The sequence below is a fragment of the Megalops cyprinoides genome, chromosome 11, assembly GCF_013368585.1.
Source record: "Megalops cyprinoides isolate fMegCyp1 chromosome 11, fMegCyp1.pri, whole genome shotgun sequence".
In the NCBI taxonomy this organism is placed as follows: Eukaryota; Metazoa; Chordata; class Actinopteri; order Elopiformes; family Megalopidae; genus Megalops; species Megalops cyprinoides.
The window spans coordinates 22,314,361-22,332,165 of record NC_050593.1 but is presented as its reverse complement, the minus strand read 5'-3'; the positions used below and the strand labels follow the sequence as shown (position 1 = coordinate 22,332,165).

General features: G+C 41.5%; 1 protein-coding gene across 3 annotated transcripts in view; it reads right to left on the bottom strand.

The window, feature by feature from the left end:
* enox1 (ecto-NOX disulfide-thiol exchanger 1) overlaps positions 1-17,043 on the bottom strand; it is a 55,814-nt gene extending 38,771 nt beyond the window's left edge. For 2 of the 3 annotated variants that reach the window (XM_036540914.1, XM_036540916.1), the window contains exon 1: positions 16,889-17,043. The gene's annotated coding sequence lies outside the window, so the exon portion shown is untranslated. Of the gene's footprint in view, positions 1-16,657; positions 16,692-16,888 lie in introns of those variants that run through there. The other variant, XM_036540915.1, reaches the window with a different exon arrangement.
* Positions 17,044-17,805: the final 762 nt, after the last annotated feature.

The window sequence follows — 17,805 nt, the reverse complement described above, 5'->3', positions numbered from 1 at the left end:
AGAGGAAGCACATTATAGAACTTTCAAAGAGCGCATTGATCTTTCCAGGTCATCCTTTCAGAGTGGCATTGCAGACTTGAACCAGGGAGAACTGTGACTCTTAAGCAAGCCAACTGTCTGATGACCCTTACCTCAGTTAGGAATGCAAATATAGAAACTGGGCCTGCTGTTGTTAGGGCTTTTTCTAGAGGAGAGGACCTGTCAGAAAAGCTCAATCTGAAATAAAAACCAGGGCTCTCAGGCCACCAGGTTCATTCTGACACAGTGTTTGACTCTGGCAGAACAAAATGTTCTTTAACATGTTTTAGAAGCCAACGGAATGGCTGGAAGAGGGGGGTTTTTTTATATGTGACACTTCAATTTAATTAGAGAAAAAAAATATTTCCTTCCAGTTGGAAAGAACTTGCCCCATGTAATATTAAACAAATGTCAGCTCATGTGTGCTAAGCCTCAGGTGGATAGCAGCAGAGGAAACTTCACCACCACAAAACTGTTGCATTTGCATTGCTAATTTATTCCTTATTACAGTTCTCCTGTGTGAGTTAGTCATTAGTTTTGATTTAATTACACACAAGCTCCTGGATTGGCATAAGCAGTGTGTAAGTAGTCACATAAATCGTGTAAACTTTCTCCAGTGGTGAATCACAACCTCAGATCATTGTGGTAACAGCAGTGGTAGACACAGGTGTGAGGGAATGTTGGGACTTTTAGCCAATCAGCTTTGTGCTGAGACTTTCAGGAGTGACATCGTGGGCCCCTGACTTGGTCTGAGCCCTTTTATGAGTTTTATGTCTTCTTGATCAGGGGTCCAGCATCCTCACAGCCATTGCCCCTGGGCTTCCCAGTGTCAGGAGAACCTAACATCAGGGAAACTCTTCAAAATCAAATGAGGGAAAGTCTAAGATTTTCCCCTGACTAAGCCCTTGGTTGGATGACAGCATGCAAATGACAGCTCCAGGCCTGGGCAGCTGACAGCTGGTCTAGACATGAGGTCATCCACCACAAACCCCTGAAAGGGGAAGGAATCTGCTTCTTTAATGCAGGGTGCTAAATGACTTACTGGGCATCATCAGTACCAGGCTCCATCCCAGTCACGTGGCCGTAGCTGTGGAGCAAGGTGGAAATAACCATGGGACGGATGGAAACACCAGGGCTGCTGGGTGTATGGTAACTCTCTCATATGCATTCTCAAGCAAGAATGCATGCTGAAGGTGTTGAGGATTGGGTACAAAAGGGGATCCAATGTGAGATGGCTACAGCCTATGAAGTTTGGTACAGTATTCAAATCCTATCATGTGCGTCACACACACACACACACACACACACACACCTCTCTCTCTCTCTCTCTCTTTCACGCACACAAAGCAGCAGTTGCATGTTTATGGATGCCTGAGAGCGATCAATACAAGGCAAGAGGGCTAGATTTAAAGCGACTCTGTTCCCTGCTTTGTAGCGGCGCTCTGACCAGCTGCTGCTGCCGCAGTGGAAGCTCAGCCGGGGCCCTCCTCAGCCTCACGCAGCTCCGGTGCTGAGGGCTCCCGGGACGACTGAATCATGCAAATCATATTCACGCCCCGGCAACCGCCGCAAATCACATGCAGCGCGCTGGCAGAGATTAACGAGCCTACGGCTGGCGCCGGGCCCTTGGCCCCTCTCTCTGTCTCTCTCTCTCTCTCTCTCTCTCTCCATCCCGCGCTCTATCGCCTGCGTCCCCGCAGTTGATGCCGCTTTAAAGCGCGGGAGCAGCGCCCGTAAAACAAGCCATCAGCCCTGGGTCTTCTTCACCACATCTTCTCTCTCGCCGTCTGCAGCGTTTCTACAATGCCTGCTTTACGTTTAGTCTGCTTTTTTCCCCACTCTTTTTTTTTATTTGCTTCTTATCTTTCTCTCTCCTCCAATATATCAACGAGATTAAGTGGCCTTAGAGTGACCATCTCTGAGTTTAATAGCCTCCGTAAATCAAAGCAGGTTTGGCGCAGCCCAACAGGAAGAGAGGCCTATTCATCACGTGGATGTTACGGGGAGTATCCTGATATATCAAGATGTAAATTCAGAGCCTATTACTGCCGCAACTTTTTCTTGTCCTCTGTGATTTTTTAAGGCAGACTTGAAGTGTAATGAGGCACGGAGGTGGAGAAAAAATGTGAACAAAATGACAGCGAGCTAATCCACAGCTAATCCACTTTTACTGTTTTCTCACCGGCGGCCATGATCTGACTGAGCTGTCATATGTGGCACGCACACATTCTCAAGTACTTTCACAAAGCCTCAGTGCTTATGCGTTCCCATTGTCAGCAATTAGGTTACAGTGTTTACCCCGATGAAGCTGAAAAAATGGACTTTCCATATACAGACACCTCTGCTGCAGATCGCATTTGTGAAATAATTTTCTAAGTAATGGAACTTGCTTCTTTATTTAAAACATGATGAATAGCCAAAGGCAATGACAAGAGATAGGGGCACCAAAAATGGCAGAGGGCCTCTGTGGATAGCAGTGTCATTTTTGTGCTGCAGTATTCACTGATAAAGTAGATGGTCAAGACTAGTCAATCTCATTTTATTTTTTAGGATTTAGTTCATCTTTATGAGGTATCAGAGAAAACTAGGGAGACACATTGCAATAAATAGATAAATCAGTAAATAAAAAGAGGTAAAGAGCTATTTGAAAACAGACCCAGAGAAAGTGTTAAAGTGGACATATCAAGCATATACAAAACATGTTCCAACATGGCAGATATAGAAATGGTTCATAAGGAAAACAAATATTTGTCCACTGAACCATTCTCGGCACATATAAATAGCATCACTTCTTACTGGAACAGGAGATTTTTTTGTTTTTGTTTTCCACTTTTGATTCAGCTGTAAATACTTATTAGGGTAAGATCATCTAACCAACAGCATTCATGAACAAATTCAGAAACTGAATATGTGTGTAAATTGAACAGTAACATGCTGTTGCTCCAAAAATAAATATGAAAGGAAGCAATTCAGATCATGCAGATGCTGATCAATACTCCTGCTGCTCAGTAAGATTGACTCTGTTGGTGGAAGGTTGGCCAGGGTGAGCAGGCAAGTCTGAGTCAGTCAGGGGCAGATGGAAACAGCTTTCCAGTCATTCATGTAGAAGCTCTACTCTCCCAGAATGGTCTTTGCTTGTAGCAGTAAATGCAAGCACAGTCCCCTGAGATGGGGAGGAGCTGGGCATGACAGAGACAAGGCCCAGGCTGACTGCCTTGGACAGAGATGCTGCAGTTTTGGGTGTAGCTTTAGGATGGGGCCCAGGACACCCTCAGTGTGGGGTGAGTCACATCACTGCAGAGCAGCAGATGTGAGGGTGGGACCAAACAAGATACTAAGCAGTCCAGTAGCATTCTACAGCGCTGAATTGTTATACCCTTGTGACTCTAAGGAGTACAAATGAGACAGAGGTCAACTGTAAGTCTGTTGAAAAACAAAGAAAGTATCTGTGCCTGACATGCTAGCATACTCCAAATGTTAAAAGATATTTATCCAGGTCCAAAACATCAATATGCAGGTGTTTACAGTTGAATTAATACTCGGAAAACAAAACAGCCAAATTTTTACACATACATATTATGTAGTATATTCAGGTTGCAAAATAAGATGATAATAAGTAATCATGCTTTTATAATGCTGCCCTTGATTTTAAACTATTGTCTTCATTCCAGGCCCACAGGCAGGAAGGTAATAGTCAATTTAATATTAAAAAATTTTACATGGAATATGGGGAGTGGAGTGTTCAACACAGTTGTTGAGTGAAAGTTCAGACAGAAATCCTGGTTTTCCAGAATATTGACATATAATGCATCTGTGAATGTCTACATGTTGATGTTTCAAGCAACAATATAGAAAGCCTAATCTAGACATTTGGGCTCTGATACCAGGCTTCTGTGCCTCACCACTATACAGCCTTTATATACATAAGTGCTGTTCAACCCGGGTCCTGTGGAGCTGTAGTGTATGAGAACGAAGAGAATAAGAACTGAATTTAGGTTAAGTGGTCTTCACCTTCAAAACAGTGACACAATGCTGAAAGAAAAAGAATGACTCCTTATAATGCCCATTACAATGGGTGTAGCCTTTTTATGCATATAAATGTAGCTTCATCATTCAGCAGTTGTCTGAGAGCATGCTGGATAAGATAAGATATATTTTACATGGATATAATTGAGCAATTGTAATATGGCACGATATGAACCTATAGTTACAACAGAACTCTGTGAAATATGAATAAAATGGACCCCATCTGAACATGGAGTCCACAGTGCTCCAATCCAACAGCCTTGCCGGAACCTGATGGCATTACTCCAGTCATTAGTCAGCCAAGTCATCTGATAAATGACCAAATTATAATGTCAATAAAACAATATATATTCATGAAATTAATTATTAATTGAGGTCTGTGTTGTATGAGGGGAAAAAAAGGAAGAACTGACCAATTCATGCATACCCTCAAGATAAAAAAAAAAATCATATCTGCCGACTGAATTCTTATTGTGTTGCTTTTTAATTCATGATCAGGTGCCAAGTAAGGTTGGCAGGAATAGCTGTAGGCACCAAATCATTTGAGCAACGCAAAATAACATGCGCAATGAAATCCTATTGAGAGTTAGTCAATACCAGAGCTACCCTGTGAACACTCTTGTAAGTGCTCTAATTCGATTGCATTCCATTGTGAACAGACAATTGGAAAGCACAGGTTCGTATGTGAAAGCAGTGATGTTTAATTAAAGATTAGAAGACCATATGAAATGTCACTAAAGGTATTAATTTAAGAAAAAGACAGAGAGTGAATGCTCTCTAAGCACTACCCCTCGGTGCCAGAAGTGCACATATGGACTAAAGAACCCGTGGTCAGGCAACCCATTGTCAGCACTGTGAAATCCTCTGTACCCTAGCTAAACATATGGTCTTGATCAGCAGGTATTCTTCCGTTCAGGAAATGCTCAAATTAAAGAGTTTGTGTGGTACTATGATGGGGGTTATTTTGAACGCAAGGACGCACAAAACATCCACAGCCACTAACACAACACAATCAGCTTTCCTTCAGTGAATTCCCATGGGGCAGAACAGGACTTCTGTGAGTAGAAATTCATGTCTGTGGGTGTAATGCATGTCTGCGTGAAGCCTATGCAGCCACATGTGCTAATGCACGTCTACACTAACACAGTGTGTGAAGCCACAGCTGAAAGAAAGAAAAGCAAAGAAAAGATGGAGGCAATAAAAGATATGAAATGGCTGTGCTGCCCTGAAGCAGCCGAGGTCACAGGGAAATGCACACAGATAAACAGCCACCACGGTTTTGCTTTGTGGTCTTTCATCACGCCGTGCTCGTTCAGCATAGAGCCCCCATCTTCTGCTCCCTCTGAAAACGATTTCTGTCACAACGCCAGCTCTGTTCAAGCTCTGCGTGTCCTGCTTCTTTGAGGTTGGGGCCGACTCATTCATTATCAATCAAGGTGCCGGCAGGGTAATCTGCACCTTGCCGCCGCGATACAGTTAACATTGTGTAACCGCGCTGCACCTATTGGCACAATCAATTTTTCACTGTGCAGGCATATAAATCACTCCCTAATGATGTGGCCCCCAGGAGGCACAAAGGCAGGCACTAGTGGCAGCCCGCAGCAAATGTCTGCAGTGCTCTGTGAAAGTGGACACAGGCAGACAATGGCATTTTTCATGAGATTTGACAAACCCCTGGATTCAATTAACAGTTGTCCTTAAATTTGACTCAATATTAAAAGGAAGCGCTACTGTTTTGCTTTGCAAACACAGTGTAGCTCACAGTTCAGTGATCACCAAAATTAATGAAAATGGAATGTGAATATAGGAAAAGTAACTTTTGAATTTTTTGTATGTAAAAGCTAATGACAAATACTGATTGGATTTTGGAGACAGAGTTGATTTCCTTAACATCTAGAGAAGTTATTTATTTATTCACTTTCTGTATTGCACTTTGCTGTCTGTGTTGATTAAACAAAGAGGGTGTAATCCATCAGCATCAGATCCAGTAGAATGTAAGATGATAAAGAAAGAAAGTAAGACGTAAGATCTTTAAAAATGGGCATTGTACAAAGTGTAGTACACTGAAAGGCCCTAGATACAAGCTGTTTAATATTATATTCTCAGATTCAAACCAAGTGGTGATTTTGAATAAAAATGATGGAAGTTATGAAACTGTGGTAACGTTTTTCCAGCCACTTTGACATACTTAGATGTCCATCCAGAATGCATTCTGTTCAAGAGAGTTACTGTGCCTCTTCTGAGGAAGGCATACATGATCAAGTTGTACTGTTTGACTTGTGTCAGAGGAGCTGCCAGGAACTTGGAAAAGGTCAAGGGTTATATCTATCAGCTTCAATGCTTATCCTGGCTACTAGAATCCACTTTCAGCAATGGATCAGTCTGCCTCAACAGCACCACCGATGCCAGTGGAAAAATCGCTTCAATCTCCCCTTACTGAATGAAAAAAAAGTGTGCAAACAAAAACAGTTCTAAAATACCACTTTTGTCTTTCAACATGAGATCACGGCAGTTGGCCCCCTCTTACACAAGTCATTACTCCTGTGAGCTGGTGTGAGTTAAAGTGCGCTGAGCACTCAGGCATGCGTCACAATTTCCAGACTTTCATAAACATCCAAACACAAGGTAGGCTTTAAGAGAATGGACTGCATTAGCTCCTCTTTATTCCTTTTCCATCCAACAGTAGTGCCAGAAACCAGCTGGGTTATTTGCAGGCTTGCTGAAATCCCTGCTATAAAAAAATATCAAGGGGGGGGGAGGGAACAACTACACGCCATGTGTCAGTAACACTGCTTATAATTGGAAATACAAGGCCCTTTTTGAATGGAATGATTATTAATGCCTTGCTACGATTTACATCCCAAATCAGTCCAGGAAATAAATGCTGAAGAGAATATGAGTAACTACACCCAATGTCCTGTTTCCGTTCCAGGGTGCTATTGATTTCTGCATCCCTAAATTTACACCACACAGCTACGTACAAGAGAACACATGAAAAGCCTTCAGAGTTACACTGCACAGCATTAAAATCACCTTCAAGATATTCTCCCAGCAGCTCCTTTTTTATCTTGACGTGCACTGAAATCCCTTCCTGAACTACGCTGATTATTCATGCAGCTGAAATGGACCTTATTAGAGAATTCAGAATCACTGTGAGGTTATGCATTTTAAATATTTCATATCACAGATCATGGCAGCTCTTGCTGGTGTCAACCCTTGTCTGATGGACCTCTCTTCATATTTAATGTCTCTATCTAGTTCTTCATTCCAGTAACTAAAACGTTACACTACACTATGATCATCTGTTAAAACTGACCATTTCTAGTGATGTTTTTGTATGCTATGAAGAGAATACAGCACAGTTTATCAAAATATGAGTATAGATATCAGTACGTAGGTCTCACAGTTATTGCTGATAATGCCAATACTATAATCAAGTGTTTAACGTGAAAACCTAGTTCAATACGTGCATGAATTCATTCAAAGACAACATTAAGGTCTGAGTGAAAAGTGTATACGCAGATAAAAGTAATATGCAAGATGAGAAGCAAAGACACTCTCTGCATAATACCCACAAACACACACAATCCCCCAAACTTCAAGTGGACCTGTCCAAGAAGCAACTGCGGCAGGATACTAAACGCTGAAGATCACTGAAAAAGATGACCTTTATGGGAATACATTACCTCTCCCTTCAGCAAAGAGGATTATATATTTTGCCCTGCTCTCTCAACTGTTTCCAATGAAATGACAACCTCCTGCAAAAGTCATTAAAATTTAAACCTGGCTATCACTGCACTGCTCTGCAATCATTACACCCTGAATGAATGAAAATCTGTTCTTGTCTTGATGTTCTGCAGCACGCTGTCACTTTGAGGACAACACGTCCCCAATGCCTGCAGCGTGTGTATGTGTGTGTGGGGCCTGGGGGGGGGAGATGTGCATGCCGATGTAGCAGTATGGTGTAGCTCTTAGGAAACTGCCGTTCTAGCCACAAGGTTGGAGGTTTGAGTCCCATGTGGGGTGCTGTTGTTGCTCTTTGAAGCTAAGAAAACCACTTGAATTGCTTCAGGTAACATCTGATGGCAATGAACAGAGGAGATTCCTTGAGCACTGAATCTTCTCAATGGTTCTTGCTATTTGCTGTATCAGCCAATCCAAACATCATGAAGATCAGTGAATCTGAATGCTCTAGTGTATAGGGTATAATGGGAAGTTATACAAGCCACAAAACAGATTTTCCCCATTGCCACATCAAACAATAACAGAAGCTAAACCCTCAATAGTCATTCATTTACATTGCAAAAGTGGACTGTGACAGCATTTCACAGCCACTGTTACCATTCCTAAATGACTGAATTGTTTCAGTAGAAGCTGTTGGGAAGAACAGAATTTGTTTTTGTAATCTTCTCCACTTCAGCGATGCACATTGTTTTAAATGTCTCTGGAATTGCAGATGCTGTGATGTTCATACCCTCAGAGCTCCCTGTGGGTCTCCTCCATCTCAGAGGGAAGTCCATTATAGCAGGGAAGCAGACTCAGTCAAGGGGTGGGTTTCCTTCATGCTTCAGGAGGAACCAAAAGTGTGTGTAAATAATTTGATTATTACAATTTGGGTGGGGATATGAACAATGCCTCATCTTATTATTCACTGAGCTTAGGACATTTCCATTGTGTTGTACACTTAATAAGTAATTAAGCTGGAATTCTAGGCCATTTAAATGTGCTTTTATATGTGTTTTATTTATCCTATAATGCTGACCAATTACCAGTTACAATCTGCTTTTGTCTTCCACTGTAGTTGCTTAGCAACTTGTTATTTCTCATTTGACGAAGGTGTCTAAATTGTGACTGGCAGACATGCAGACTGGGCCCATCCCTCACTTGCATCCACTCGTTTCATTATTAATGCGCACAGCAGTTTCCAAGACGACTTTGCGCCACCATGACAGATGTTATGAATGTTGCCACTGCATTCCCCATCCACTTCAGACAGCAACTCACTGATGGTTTGTAAATCTTTCTCCCACATGGAGGTCCAAGTGAAATCAATCACTCACCTCTAAATCCAATATCCAACAATGGGAATGATATGTGATGATATGTGCAAACAATAAAGTCAGTTTAGGAATTTGTTACCATGATTTTAGTGAACTAATTGAAATGCAAAATGAGCTTCAATCTCTCATTACAAACTGTTTTTAAATTACAATTTGAGATTACCTTTCTAGTTTTAAGATATTTTTCCAGGGAGCAGACTTAGGTGCCCTGTGAACAGCTGTCTGCAAAGCCACAGACTGATGCCCAGTGATGGTGGTGTGAAGGCGCAGGTCTTGGATCAGGCAAATCTGGACCTCACATACAGTCATGGGGGAATAAACAGCTCTACCTCTGTTCTCCACATCTGCGCTATATTATAAAGCTTTTTCATTTTGGAAGAATTGAGAGGGCCTTTGTTCACTACATCTACAGAAAGGGATACAATAATTACTTTCTTCTCTGAAATCAAAGTTTTTATTACTGCCCACAGTTCAGACTCCTGCATCTGGGGTAATCTGGAAGAAACCGCCATAGAAGAAATGTCACATCAATCCAAGGATTGAGCTGCTAACCTTGACTAAAGGTACTCATGGTTGCCTAACTACAAACTAATATTTTCAGATCCCGCGTCTTTGTCCCCTTGCAAGGTTGTGTTCCTGATAATGTCTAACATAAATAAATGAAACAAAAAAGAGAGGAACAGCATTCTTCTTCTGTAGCGATGTCTCAGTTCGACGGCAGTTCGACAGGCCGCTCTGGTTGTATCAATCGCCGGTGCCAGCCGACCAGAAGAGAGGACCAGCTGTGCGGATTCTCTCCGCTTGCTGGCCATTACTGTCTGCATGGATCCCATCACAGCGGGACACCCTGTGAACGTCCTCAAACCCGCAGTGCTTCCAGTAGGTGTGCAAGGGGGCGTGTTACGAGCCCTCTGAGCGCATGGGTGGCAGGGGTGCTGTGCATTCATTCCCATTTGTGCCGGCACGGCCCAGCACTCAATTGTGTATCCTTAAGGAGAAGCTTGCAAGGCTGCCCTTGAGAAAATGCATGTGGCATATGAGTGCCGTATATGACTACCACACTCCAAGCGAACAATTCTGCACGCAGCCTCTAAGAGGATAATGTCCATCACCAGGCAAAGTAATCACCATGAGCCTCCACACTGCAGGGGTCTGAACTCTATCACTGCCTCTACCAAGCTCCACAGCAACTGCTGCCTGAAACATAACGCTTTTATGTATGTGTGTCTCCAATGATGTAAAACCCTTACTGTCCTTTTTTTCGGGCAATCAAAAAAGCTTGCTCACGGTTCCCTATTGGCCCAGTGAAAAAAGAGACCAGCATAACCTGTTTCTCTCCACTGGAGAGAAACTCCTTTTAATCACAGACCATTTCTCACTGCCATGCTGGAGCCTGGCTGCGGGGCCTGCCAGGCAGAGGTCCAGTGAGGGGAATGTCTGAACGGTGATCTGTGACCTCTGGTCTCTCCTGGATGGCTCTCCTTTGCCTGGGCCAAGAACCGCCACTCCTGTCACAGTGTAAACCACAAACTCCATCAGCCTCAGGGACCAGAAGCATTAATCTCTCATCCACCGTGACGTGAGTGTGGCAGGAATTATTCAGCCAATTCCCTGTATTTACACTATTTCATTATGCAAGAAAAGGCTCACAAGGCCAGCTGACAGAATGTGGTGTGAAGCACGTTGAACTTGTAAACAGAAAGCCAAGATAAATATTTCAGCCTTTCTCAATAATTAACAGCAGTGGGCACAGCAATGTGGAATGGAGAGAATACAGAGTACAGAAGATGCCGACACAAAGGCATGCATTGCAATGCATTAGGCCAACTTCAAACTAACATTTTGACATTGGCAAATAATTAGAGCTCTGCTCTCTTGATTATTCTTAAAAGCAAGTGATGTGGTTTTGTCTCACACTGTAGCCTTGGAGGCTTACAGTCATCTGGGCAATATAGATTACAAAAATAAAACTGCCTATAGAGAGTATTTATATCATGTCAACATTATAACTACATCATATTTGTCCAGCATGAGTGCAAAAAAGGTTAATTTTGTTGTAGCTTAATTTTAATTATACGAACGGGTATGGCTGTAAAACATGACAGCAAAGAAAAAATAATGTCATCCATATATATGTATTACAAAGCATGACATCATCACACTACTGAGATTAAGACCAGTGGCAATACACCATATTCAATGTCAGGCCCATGAAAACATTTCCTAATAGGAAATGCATCCATCAATGATATTCAATGAACCTCAACACTAGATCCAAAACAGTACAGGTAGCATTTTCCAATCACGATATGCACAGAAAACTCAGCACAAAAGGAAATTGTGCTGGATAAAAATAGCAACAATGTTGTAATAGAGGTAGCTTTATTTTTTCCTGCCGGATGGAAACAAATCTGGATATATTTGGTAAACTGGTTTCTCAGAGGCACTGAGATGAACAACTTCAAAGGGAAATAAAACGGGGTGGGGAGGTGGGGGGGGGGGGGGGGGGGAGGAAGAGAAAGAAAGAAAAGCAAACATAGCAAAAACATTTCCAGAGGGAGAGAAATCCTGACTGTTCCTAGTGTCTGGGATCAGTGGGAGTGAGAGAGCTGCAATCTCTCCCCAGCCACAGCCTCCTAATGTGCAGAATGAAGTTGCGCTCCTTATCGGCGATGCCCTGACATCTCCCCTCACTCACGGAGATCCTCCTAGAACGGACTCCTCCACACAAAATGAAAAACTAATTGAGGTCATGAGGCGGTTATTCTGGTAGAATTCCACTCTGGCCGTCAGGCCAGTGACTTCTTAGTTAACTTATGGATCCAAACAGAGAAGCGGAAAATTATTGTTAGAACGGCAAAATGCAGCCCTAATATCATAGTCACAATATGAATATGATTTAAGCAAAAAATCAAGGATAAGATATAAAGATAACAGATTGATAAGCAATTAGCCGAAGTACACTGGAGAGATAAATGTTTTATTTTTAAGCCATGAAAAAAACAACAGCTTTATGTGAAGGGAAACGTGACCCACTTCAACACACTCACACTAACAAATGGCAATCTCACACTAACAAATGTATGATAGAATATGTAATGTATAGGCATTTTCACATTTTTAGGGAATGCACATTCTATGCAAATACACTAGCATGGCATACACGCAACATCATAAATTTAGAGGACTGACATAAACCACAGCCTGAGACTCAGGCATCCTGAGTCGTGCCCCTTTCTGCCTACTATCCTCTTATCCCTTTAAAACCACACCATCAGATGGGTCTCATATCACCACTAGTTCTACAGACCCTTTATCCAAACAACAAAATGGTAAAGTGCATTCCCTACTTGACTTTCCATGCCCCTCAATATACATTAAATAAACCTGATTTGATGTCATGGGTAACTCCATCTCAGAGTTCAGCAAGCTCAGAATAATGCCACTTTAGAAATCCAAGCAAGCCATTACATCAGTGCCCACATCAAAACGAGATGTCACATTGCTGTTGCTGCATCAAAGCTGGACATCACATCACTGTCTCCAGATTATCACAGGGATATAACATCACTGTCCCCACATCAAAGGGGGACATCACATCAATGGCTACATGCTTAAAGGAGAAACATTTTTTGGCTGGAAGTCAAAAATCCGATTTCCATAATGGGCAGCTGTGCCCTAATCTCTGTTGACCAAGAGGAGAAATCCAGATGTCCTTGTGTTTCTGTCTAATGAAGCTGTAGTGACAACTCCTGCAGCCCACTTAAGAGAATGAAAGGTCATGTGGAAAGCCAGCTGAGACTGGACAGGCATGCCATGGCTGACACCGTCAACTCATTAGCCTTTCCACCAAGCTAACGTCCCACAGCAACTGTTCCAACAAAAGAAAAAAAGGAGACAAACAAGTCCACTGAATTCCCCCCTGTGCATGGCCTTAGAGGAATGATTGTTCCAGAGTGGTTTGAACAGTCCCAAATGATTGCATGATGCAACCCTGTGTAGAAAAGACACACAGTAAAACAGCAAGATTGTATTATCTCCAAGTTGCATTGACAACAATGCTTTGTTTTGTTGTGCATGTAGCACCAGCTATGAATATTTATGAGAAACATACTGCAGGAAAAAAAAAACTCCTATGCAACTGAAAATAAGCTTAATTTAATATATTTTGGATCAATGCCATATACTCTTTTTAAAATGAAAAACGAGGAAAGATCTACTGTATACTTTCAAACTATGTATTTAGGTAACAGGTAACATGCAATTTCTGCAGAGCAACAGCATCATCTAGCCCATGAATGTGCCTAGTGAGAGGTAATAGGCAATGGATTTAGTTTTGCAACAGCAACAGCATAAGCATATCAGTGCAGCTACACAGACTTGTGTTTAATGTGCCCTGCTGAATCCACCACTACAAATTCCACACCAAAGCACATGGACTGCTGTGATACACCCGCCCCTGTTGTCAACAGCTGTTTTTCACACTCCAAGTCATACAGTGTAACACAGGAAAGTCCATCACTCACTGATGACGTTCAGAAACTTGTAGGGACCTTAGGAATCACTGGGAGGCGCTAATACAGTGGTTATTTAAGCAACGCTGACCAACATATGCCTACTCAACCACAGTGGGACAAAGCCAATTATGTCCTGCTGCTGCAGGCTCCCGGTCATGGTTGGCTAATGACAGGGCGCAGACTCAAAATAGCAATGTCTGGGCTGTGACACTCAGCCTGCACTTTATATACCATTACATATACAATATCAACTTGGGCACTTTAGGGGGCCTGACATGAGATTCTCCAATTTAAAAAAAAAAAAAAACTTTCAGCAGACAATAAGGAATTGACAAAACACAGGGCTTTAGTCAACGTTTTCCCAAGACCTAGAAATGTATGTCTAAGTATTGAAGAGAAATATTTAATTCCTTCAATTTCAGCCCATTCAGAAGAATCAAGTCATTACCCGGGTTTATCATTTTTAATGTACTGTTATGTAACAAAGTTATTATCCAAGTACAATCACAGCACAGTAATTCTTAGAAGAAAAAAGCTGCCACCATGAAGGCTCTGGCATACATCTCAATCTGCTTCTCTCTCTTACCCGTTTAATCTCATATCCTGCTACTTTTCAAATAAAGGGCACCTAGGGCAGTTCACTGAATCATTCTTAACATGTTCCTTTATGATTGTCATTTAAGATGTACACCTAATCTGTCTCATTGATTTTCAAATTTATGGAGAAAGTCAGTAAGAGTTGAAAATGGACTACCGAGAAAGTGCATAGCTGGACATATCATATGACAGACCACGTCAATGGCCCTTATAAGGTCGATTTATGAATGCTTAGTGCATCCAACCAATTTTAGGTTTAATTTTCTCAAAACAATTCTACCTGATCTCTAAGACTCCGTTATTAAAATAATATGTTCTGTCAATTTTAATAAAGCATTATTTGGCTCACAAAAAATACTGTTCTGTATCACAGAAGGTTTGAACCCAAGATCATGTTGTTTCAATTCACTTTTTGCCTTCAATGAACTCATATGCTTTGCTTTCTAACAGCCCAAGGGGAATACAGCTATTGGTGTCATCTTAACATACAAATTTCATTGGCCCCATCCAGCTAAAAATGATACACATACATTGCACTCTCCCATATCCGAACTATTATCCCATAATATATATTTTTTGTATTTGCCAGGATGATGACATGTCACTGTGGAAAATTAGTACAATGAAAGCAATAAGCTATTTCTCGGTCATTAATATACTTGCCTTACTTGCAGATTGCTATATGCAGATTTTCCACTCTATGATAATTGTTTTATAATAAGATTCAGGCAGAAACTGACAACCAATTTAACTGAGACCTTTCTATTTTTATCCGTCCACTGCCAGCTGTCTCATGGTGAGTGACTAGGTCAGCAACATTTTTAATTATTTCACTCGGAATCCAATTTAGAGTTCCTTGTAACGCGTCAATATCAGCCCTCGCTGCAAAGATACGAAAGGTTTTTCTCCGACTGCCATGACCGACACATAATTCAGACAATGTTTAGTCATAGATGACAGATGATGGTGACTTCAAGTAGAATCCATTTTGGGTCATAAAACTGCACGGCAACTTACCTTGTTATTCTTTATTTTCAATAGGGCTTTTATATTAAATTAGGTTTTAAATGCAGCAGCTACTGTATGTATAAAATAATGTTTACGTCAATACTGAGGAAGATTATCTTTGACAGACTATGTTGTGCTAATTTATGGTAAAAACAAATACATAGATAAAAACAATAAGAGCATAAAATAAACGTGTTTATTTCGTCCTCTCTATTTTTCCACAGTTTGTTATAAGATGAACTGGACAGACGTCAGAGACACTGCCTGCTTGAGGACTGAGCCCAACAAACCCCAATCTATACCACTCTGCCGCAACCAGTCCCCTCTCCATGGTGCTGAAGCGGTTGCCCAGGTGACGTGTTATTAAGGGCACCCACCGTGGAGTTGTGTTTGTTGGCTGGCTCGTCTAACTGCAGTAATGTCCCTCACTAATGTTTTCCGCTTCCCGTTTCTCAAGGACACTTATAAATAAATTCTTCACGCAAAAGTACCATCGCTGACAGAAATAAGTGAAAACTGTGACTCTAACTTAACACCGACTTCTAATTTTTAAATGCAACCCAGAGGCTATACCATGTATGGAAAATGCTATTTTAGGCCCAGAATTACATGTTAATATTTGTAGCTAACATAAGAGGACTCTGCATCATCAGCTATGTTTCGTTGATAGAGTAAATATCTGGTTTGTGACGTGGCTTTTGCTAGTTTTACAAAGTTTCATGTTATGTTTGTTCAATCCCCAGTAGAAACACTACCAATGGCCATTTTCATGAGAAAGAACCGTGGAAATTTGTTATTGGTAAATTTAAAATGTAAAAAAAAAAACATGTAAAACGCTTATTCACTGGACTTCGTAACAATTTTATCATGGTAGCTATGTCGATCAAGACAAAGCACAACTCAGTTTGAACACAGTATAATTTCCCCACAGTACGATTTCGTTAGCTGTTAGCCCGTTGGATGTTATCTATTAAAAATCTGAATCATTTGTGGTTTTAGGGTGTTAAATACTTTCGCGGCGACGTGAGAGAAGAACAAGTTGAATGAAGCAGTGATCCAAGGTTGACGTACAAATATTATGGACACATTTTCTCCAGATCCATTTGATCTGTATTGGTATCCTTGATGATGCACTGAATAACACCCCAGGAAAAATCATCTGTCTGCCGAATATGCCGTATTTAAAGTATTCCTTGTTAACAAAACTACTCGTCTGGCAACTGAAAGGAATGTTTCCAGATTGATTAAAAATTCAATCATTTTTACAATAACATATACACTCCGATAGTACTATGCTAATCTAATCACCAAGATGCACGCATTTAACATGTTCACTTACACTTTGCGGTAATCACAGCATTACATCTTAGTTCTCTTTGTTATTCACTTTCACGTTGTTTACACCGTATACGAAAATGAATAGTTTCGTACCAATGTACCATGTCCGGAAAACATATTTTCTTTGATGTCGTCTTGATCAGAAATTACGAAGAATTACCCCTCGGTATGTAGGGGTAGGGGTACCCCGTTAGTCTTTCCTCTTCGGCTCAGCATACATTGAGTGTCACTGGCGGAACCTCCGACAGAATAAGGATTCGGACATACGTACAGGGAGCGCGCAAAGACAACGAGAAAAATATATTACACTAGCCACCTTCTTACCGTAAAAGAGAAGTTTTCAGGATTTCCGAAATGCGGCACGCTTATTCTGCTGTCGGAAAAAATATATATTCCTTGATGTGAACGGAGAAAGGCTAGAGAGCGCCGCAGCTGTCTAATTTACCTCCGCTCTTTAGCTCGGGTGCTTCTTATTTCATTTGTCTATGACCGACTGAGGCGCGCGACACAGATCACCGTGCACGACTACGATGACGGCCTCCTGAAACGTGCAAGGGCATTCCAGGTGCAAAACATTTTGTGCAAGCTGGAATTCAACTTCCTTGTACGGTAACAGTCCAAATTATCACAGAAAAATGTTTTGGCACCATTGTGAATTTATTTTATGGCAGCGGCCTCCACCACTGTGCGAAATTGGGATATGTAATGATTTTGGTTGACCGTAAAGTCTTTCACTGGAAATAACGCATTTCATTGTGAAATTCCTTGAATGAGGAACAATGGTCGGACTGCTACGCATCGAAAATAAATCTATAGTGTTTATCTTTATTTTTGGTTTCCCCTCCTTCGCATCTTTATTGAGATCAAACAACATAAGCACTCGTGCAACAATGAAATTAGTTGTGTCCCATTTTTATTATATTTGAGGATAAATCATAATTCTACAAGTCTCTGCGCTTTCTAAGAAGGCATTGCTCAGTTGGATGGAACAGCTGAAATGCTACATGGGTGTGCTGCCTTTGTCTTGATCATTGCAGTGACGTCTGCCTATAATCTGAGATTCTATACGGAAAGGCAACGCACGAATGCAGTTGGCGACGCCTATCCAACAGAGACTGAATCTATTCACTTTAACAGCCGCTCACATCACCTAATCTTCACACTGGGGTGTAATTGCCGTTTTGAGTAATGTATCTAATACCAGGACTGATGGATTCCTCAGCACTTCCCAACGGTGACCT